The sequence below is a fragment of the Hemitrygon akajei genome, chromosome 7 (assembly GCF_048418815.1).
Source record: "Hemitrygon akajei chromosome 7, sHemAka1.3, whole genome shotgun sequence".
In the NCBI taxonomy this organism is placed as follows: domain Eukaryota; kingdom Metazoa; phylum Chordata; class Chondrichthyes; order Myliobatiformes; family Dasyatidae; genus Hemitrygon; species Hemitrygon akajei.
The window spans coordinates 138,415,341-138,422,774 of NC_133130.1; the positions used below are offsets into that span (position 1 = coordinate 138,415,341).

General features: G+C 48.5%; 1 protein-coding gene across 8 annotated transcripts in view; it reads right to left on the minus strand.

Moving 5' to 3' along the window:
- tncb (tenascin Cb) overlaps positions 1 to 4,662 on the minus strand; it is a 159,782-nt gene extending 155,120 nt beyond the window's left edge. For 2 of the 8 annotated variants that reach the window (XM_073052081.1, XM_073052083.1), the window contains exon 1: positions 4,272 to 4,651. The gene's annotated coding sequence lies outside the window, so the exon portion shown is untranslated. Of the gene's footprint in view, positions 1 to 4,271 lie in introns of all 8 variants that reach the window. The other 6 variants (XM_073052082.1, XM_073052084.1, XM_073052078.1 and 3 more) reach the window with 5 other exon arrangements.
- Between the last annotated feature and the right edge of the window lie 2,772 nt (positions 4,663 to 7,434).

The window sequence follows — 7,434 nt, forward strand, 5'->3', positions numbered from 1 at the left end:
ATCCTGAAAAGTAATTACTGAACTGGACACAGTAGATACCAAAAGTTTGACATCTGTGCTGAGATAACTCTATACAGGATTTTTCTCCATTTTTACTTACTGCCCCTTATGTTTGGTATCCTTTACGGCTTGACTCAATAATCCTGTAATGCTCGTGCCAAGACCACATTTCCTCTGTTTCCTAAGCCAATGGTTCTCACCAGCAGTAAACTAGAAGGATGAGGGGTGTGACCAAATACCACCATTGAGTCTTCGGTTGTGATCATTGCTTTTATCAGCTGATATGCTGTTAGATTTAATTTCTTCCTGGTTACTGCCCCTTCCCAGCTCTGTAACCCGCTTCTGCTATACAACTGTGCAAGAACTTAATGCTCCTCCAGCTTTGGCACCCTCAGAACCTCTGCCATTGACCGTACTTTCATCTGCCAAGACCTGAGGATCTGAAACTTTTGCCCTAAGTCTCACAAGTCTTTTTCTTTCTTAATGGAGATCTATTTGAAAAGTTTCTCAGAATCAGAATCCGGTGTATCATCACTGATATAACAATGACATGAAATTTGTTGCCTTGTGGAAGCAAAACTGTGCAAAGACATAAAATGAGCATCGAGTACAAAATGGGAATGGTGAGACAGTGCTCACAGGTGGCACCAGAACAACTCATTACATTAAATGCAAGTTGGTTTGGTTGAAGTAAATCCATTTTCCCAGCAGTTGCCACACCAGGCTCGCTTCTCCCTCTTTCACCACAGGGGTCATGTGAAAACCCTTGCACGCCGATAACGGGGTGGAATATCGTGAATGAGGGCACACAGGCCACCGCCCTCTCCCGCCACATCACTTCTGCAACTATTCATGTGAATAGCTAGAAGCTGTGATACAATGGAGATTCGCAGCAGGTCAGGTAGCTGCTGTGCATAGAAACAGAGACAACACAAAGAACTGCAGATACTGAATCTCCAGCGACAAGCATTCAGAGGGAGGAGTACTGTGGGTCATATCAGTCCTGATGCAGGGCTTGGACTTCAGACATTGCCAGTTCCTCGCCCCTCCACAGATGCTGTTCAGGTCACTGAGTTGCTCCAGCACACTGTTTGTTGAAACAGAGATAATATTTAATGTCTATTTACCCCAAGGATCCTCTTTCCTCCCTTAGCTGGCAGTGAGCATTGCTCAGCACCACACACAAGATGCTGGAGATACTCAGCAGGCCAGGTCGCATCTATGGAAAAGAGTACAGTCGGCGTTCCGGGGCTGAGACCCTTCACCAGGACAGACACACGAAATGCCGGACTGATGAAGGTTCTCGGCCTGAAACGTCAACTTTACTCTTTTCCATAGATGCTGCTTGGCCTGCTGAGTTCCTCCGGCATTTTGTGTGTGTGTGCTGCTTCGAGTTTCCAGCATCTGCAGATCTTCTCTTGTCAGTCAGTGAGAGTTGGTCAGCTGGTCAGTATTGGTCTCCACTCTCTCACAGGCATTCCCTCTGTTCTGTTCACCCCTCCTATCTGCAAAGAAAGCATCCCTCCTTCCTGCTTACTTTCTCTTCCTGTTCTGAGGGGTGATGACCCTGAAATATTTATGCTGTTACCCCCTCAGACACTGCCTGCCCTGCTGAGTATTTCCAGTACTTTCAACTTTTATTTCAGGTTTCCAGCATCTGCAGCTTTTTATGTGGGGGACGGAGCCTGCACTTAATTCTACTCATTGGGATAGAATGAGCTCACTCCTTCTGGAAACGGGGGTGGGGGGGGTGGGGGTGCTGGTGGAGGAAATTGTTACTAATATTCAACCACGGTGGGGAAGGTTAGAATGGGTGAACAAATCCAAGCGGACTGGCCAGAGATGAACAGGTCGCTGGAGGCTGCAGGCATAGCGGCAGACACCGATTCTAAATTGCCCACCGCACATCCAGTACACGTGCTTGCCATGTTGATAGAGGATGTAGACAAGGCGCCGCGTTCATGCCATTGCCAAGCTATAATCCGAACACCAGCCACACAGCAAATGGTTCATTTACACTCCAACTATACAATTGAATCGACCGGACAAGGGGAAATTAGAGCAATTCAGTCTACCCAGTCGCGTTGGCACCCCAGGTGGAAATCAGGAATGTTGTATGTCAGGGAAGCATTTGCTCTTCAGCGCTCCTCTCGCGGGATAATTTATCTGGGAAACATTCTCAGTCAATTTGAAAAAGTTGTGCTATGATAAACTCCTTTGGTTTTTCAGGGTTTTTTTAAAAAAAAATCAAGATAACCCAAAGTATCGGGCTTTAAAATTAGATCACACCAGGGAGCAAGCAGTTTATTTTCCCACCGGCTTGCTAACACCAGAAACAGCGCAAGAGGATGCAAATCAAACAAAGCCGGGCGGCGAACAGTCGCGGGTTGTCTGCGCGGAGGGCTGGATTCTGACATCTGTTACCCTCTCAATGGGTCCTTTAAAATCTGGTTGCGGGGCAGGCTCTTCACACTACTAATTCTAAAAGAAGGCTCGCTTCTAATGCGAAAGTTCAAGGAGATTTAAGTAAAGATCCGCGCAATTTAATGCGCCGGGAAGGATGTACTTTAAAAGCAGCAGACTCTGTAAAAGGCTTACACACACTAAATGCTGGAGGAGCTCCGGCAGGTCAGGCTATGGAAATAAATAAAGAGTCGACGTTTCGGACAGAGAGTATTGGTGCAGTCTTTTTTACCCTTTCTCGGCTGGGCTTCATCACCTTTAGGGCATTGAAACAGGCAGGTGAGCAGTGTTGCCTGACGAATGGGGGTGTCAGCCGCCCCCTCCCTGCCTCTTGTATTGCGGCTTTCTCGCCGGAGCCACTGGACTGACACTGCCCCGGGTTCTCGGCAAAACCGGGGGTTCCGCGGACAATGGCATTGGTCCCCGGCATAAAAAAGAAGATTGGAAACCCTGGCAAAAGCGAAAGGGCTTGGCAGGGATCCGATGGCTCCGGGGCGTGAGACAGAAAGCGAGAGCGCAAACCTGTCCCGCAGCGGGGCAGGGATCACTGCGGAGGGACGGGCGCAGGCAGGAGAATGAGACAAATCAAATCAAAGTAAAATAAAGCGATGAAATGATATCTGGTGGCTCGGTGGTTTGGTCTCTCCCGGCTAAACGCACACGGGTCAGTCTCATCGGGCAAAGAGGCAGACGCTGTAAGAGAGCGGCAGTTTTGTGTGTGAGAATGAGTGCGTGAGAGAGGGGTGTGAGTGTGCGAGTGAGAGTGTGCCTGTGAGTGTGCGAATGATTGTGTGTGTGTCTTTATCGTGGTGATGTGTGTTGTGAGTGAGTGTGTCTGTGAGTGAGCAAGCGCGAGTGAGTGTGTGTGTGTGTGTGTGTGTGTGTGTGTGTGTGTGTGTGTGTGTGTGTGCGTGTGTGTGTGTGTGTGTGTGTGAGAGAGGATCAGAGCCGATGGGTGCCTGCCGCTTCGGCCTACGTCGGCCTCAGGAAAGGGCACGGGAACGAGATCTGAAGAGACAGAATTGATCCCCAGTCCCGGGGTGTGCCCTCTGGCAGAGAGAAGGTCGGGGAGGAGGTCATGAAGCTAGTGAACTGTCAGCCTGAGCACTTCAGGCTTCAGTGAAAAGAGCCGGAACAGAGTTCAGTGCCGGACTCCCCACAGAGCGCAGCCAGGTTGGCGTTTCTGCCTCAGCATCCCCGGCCAGCCGCGCAGCAGCGAGCCAGTGATCCGGTGCTATGGCTGTTTCCACAGCAGTGGTCTGAAAGCCGGGTCCCTCCTCACGCGGGCTCGCTGCCGTATCATAAATCTGTCCGCCAGCCGGAAAGCCAAGCAGGCGAGAGAGAGAAGCAATCCACTCCAGCAGGGTGAGTCGCCCGGGAGCCGCAACTGTCTTAGCACAGTAGCTCTCTGAACTGTCAGATCGAGTCACTCATTTGAGGAGGCTCGGCTGTAGCCACGAAGTCTTGTGCTGAAGGCTATACCGAGCGAAATACGCAGGTGCCTTGCACAAACTCTCCCCGTTCCGTACTAATGGAAAGATTCCTCACAAATTCTGCGTACTCCACCCTCCATCTCCACAATGACCACACCAGAGGGGAGACTTACAATTCAATACGAGGGGGGGAGAAAAGACAAAAAATTCTCCTCTTCGGCAATTCCTGCACCGTCAGCATTACTCCGGCTCTCTCACCAGGGACGCGCTTAAAGCAAGGTGCCGTGCCGATTAAAATCAGAGATTTCAAATCACAAGTAAATAGGCAGCACAGATACTGAAGTTCGGAGCAGTTTAGGAGAAATTCTTTCTTACCTTAAGTTGTGCTGGGTGCAAGTCATTCAGCCTCTACGGTGAGCAGACTTAAGTAATTCAATCCCTTTGCCTCTGAAAAACTTGTCCTTCTGGCTCTGAGCTGCAGGATTGTTCTTGCATTGAAGATAGACCTTGCACCACCAGTTCGTGTGTAGGTGCTCAACAACAAAGCTGAAGCCCCCACCTTTTTAATATAGAAACTGCAGAGTGTGGATAGTCAGCCAAGCCAGCACCCTCTCCGTTTATATAGTATCTCTGAAAGCAATGAACTTTGGCATCTTCTCAGTAATAAGATGCCTTTAGGCTGACTGTAGAAGTGATGAATTAAAGCTGCAGCCACACTGTTTTTTTGGAAGATTGTTTTAACATACCATTTATGGTGAACCACAAAGGTTCCTACTGCTACATCCCTCCCCTCTTCCCAGCCTCCTCCCCACCGCCCCCTTCCCAGGCACACCGCCGACCCACCAGTGACTCAGCTCATAGGAAGAATTCTCATTCCACGTAAAAGTTCCAAGACCAATCGATTCGCCGGTGGTCTGCTATCTGATCACAAAAGGGACTCTCGGCTCAGGAACGGTTTTAATAGGAGCCGGCTCCTGCGACACATGGCTAACTCCACGTTTCTTTTGTCCGGGCTGTATTGGCTATATCGTCAGCAAGGTGTTCAGGCAGGAGACAAGAGGGAAAGTGTGCCCGCGAATGAACTATCAAGTGACTACTCAAAGGCTTTAACGCCTTGGTGACCATTGATGGGGCTTTCTGCGCTCTCACACTGCACATCTTACGTGCAAAGGTGACGGGGCTGCAAACATTCAGAACTACATTTGATAATCAGTTCAAACAGTATTTTTTAGCAGCCAGTTATTGTTATGGGGAGCTATTCCGCGTGGAAACTGGTTCCTCGGCCCATTGAATACCTGGGTAAATGGGTTTAAACCGCACGCACCAAGTTACAGCGACAACGTTTGTTTGGCGTACCATCCAGACGCGTCTTTTCGTTAGAACAGTGCGCAGACACAGTAGTAGGGAAAACAGTGACAGGATGCAGAAGAATGTGACACTTACAGAGAATGTACAGTGCCGGCAGACAGCAAGGCGCAAGGTCACAACGAAGTAGATTATGAGGTTAAGTGTCCTTTTTATTGCACTAAGCGGTCATTCAACAGCCCATAACAGCGAAATAGTTCTCCTTGAGGTGGTGGTATGCGCTCTCAGGCGGTTTTATCTTCTCTCTCATGGCACGGGGGACAAGGGTGGGTGTTATTTTTTATCATGTTCGCCGCTTTACTGAGACAGTGACAACTATAGCCAGAATCTATTGAAGGGAGGCTGTTTTCCCTGATGTGCGGAGCGCTGTCCGCAACTCCACAGTTTCTTGCAGAGCAATTGCCGTAACAAGCCGTGATGTACACCGATGGGATCCTTTCTATGGTGCATCGATTAAAAAAAAACTATCGATGGTCGAAAGGGGCGCGCTGAATTTCTTCAGCCTCCCGAGGAGCAACCATTTACAATAACCCATTCTGTGCTCTCCCCCCTCATGCTCACCAACTCTCCTCGATTCTCTCACTCACCTACACACTGGGGGTTTTGCAATGACCACCTAAAGTGCCGATTGCAAGCCTTTGTGATATGGGAGGAAGCCGGGACAGGTGCAAACAGCACCTGAGGTCAGGGCTAACATCCAGCGCTGTGAGGCAGCGGCCTTACTCACTATGCCAATGTGCTGTCTTAGCACACGGTTAGTCAGCAGCTGAAGAGCACCATTCTTTGTAGTGCATAGGTTAAGAGAGGTTAAGGCAGATCTCCAATGCAAATAAAAATGAAACAAATCCTCAGTTTTTTGACGCTATGGAAACTTTCTTCAGAACAAGCTAACATCCCGGCGGTGATTCCCGCAGATTCCAATGCACTGAGGCCTTTATCTATTCAAACATCTTTACAATGACGACTAAGCGGAGCTCGTGCAATACTCCTCTTCAAAAATGTTTTGCTTCTTGACGATTTGCGGGAGTTTATTTAAGCAACTGCAACCGTTGCTATGTGAAAAACAGTCAAACATTCCAGATGTTTCTGTGCGAGCCGGTGACTACAGTCATGATCGTGATAGTGAGACTGAACTGAGAAGTTGAGCATTTTTGGTGAGATATTGGTGCGCGTGTGTTATCAGCTTCATTCATGCATTCCCTTGGTCAGTACACACAACTGGCAACAGTATCCCGGGGAATTTCCCAACGATGTCAATGGCAGGCACATCAATGTCATCAGCCTAGAAGGGGGATTTCCTCCGGGAAGTGTGCACCGTGAATAAAGATATATTAGTAAATAATTTCTTTGGGAATTGAAAACCTTTTGATATTCTTTTGTGCTTTCTGTTTTTTACAAAGTTCAAAGTATGTTTCCTATTAAGGTAGTAAACCATATACAGCCTTGAGATTTGTCTTCTTGCAGGCAGCCTCAAAACAAAGAAAGAAAACACACAGCAAAGGGCACCAAACACCCAATGTGTTTAAAAAAAAGAACAAATTCTGCAAAAAAAGTTAAACACGTAACAGCCAGAGGCTGATCTGTAATGTACCAACCGGGTGTCTCTTTCATGGCCACAGAATCTCATGCCTACTCCTTTAACAATGGAATCCCCTGTCACTACTGCAATCCTCTTCTCCTCCCTTCCTTCTGAGCCAGAGCAACAGACTCAGTGCCAGAGACCAGGTCGCTGTGGCTCCCCCACCACCCCAATACATCGTCCCCCCTCAATAATATCCATATACCTATTATTGAGGGGAATGGCCACAGAGGTGCTCTGCACTAGCTGCCCATTTCCTTTTTTTCTCCTGTCACCCAGGCACCTGCTCTGCAACTTAGGCATGACTACTTCCCTGCCGCTCCCATCTATCACCTCCTCAATTTCCCATATGAGCCAAAGGTTATTGATCTGCTGGTCCAGTTCCTTAACGTAGAAGGTTGAGGGGGGACTTGTTAGAGGTTTTTAAAATTATGAGGGGGATAGATAGAGTTGATGTGGATAGGCATTTTCCATTGAGAGTAGGGGAGATTCAAACAAGAGGACATGAGTTGAGAGTTGGGGGCAAAAGTTTAGGGGTAACACGAGGGGGAACTTCTTTACTCAGAGAGTGGTAGCTGTGTGGAATGAGCTTCC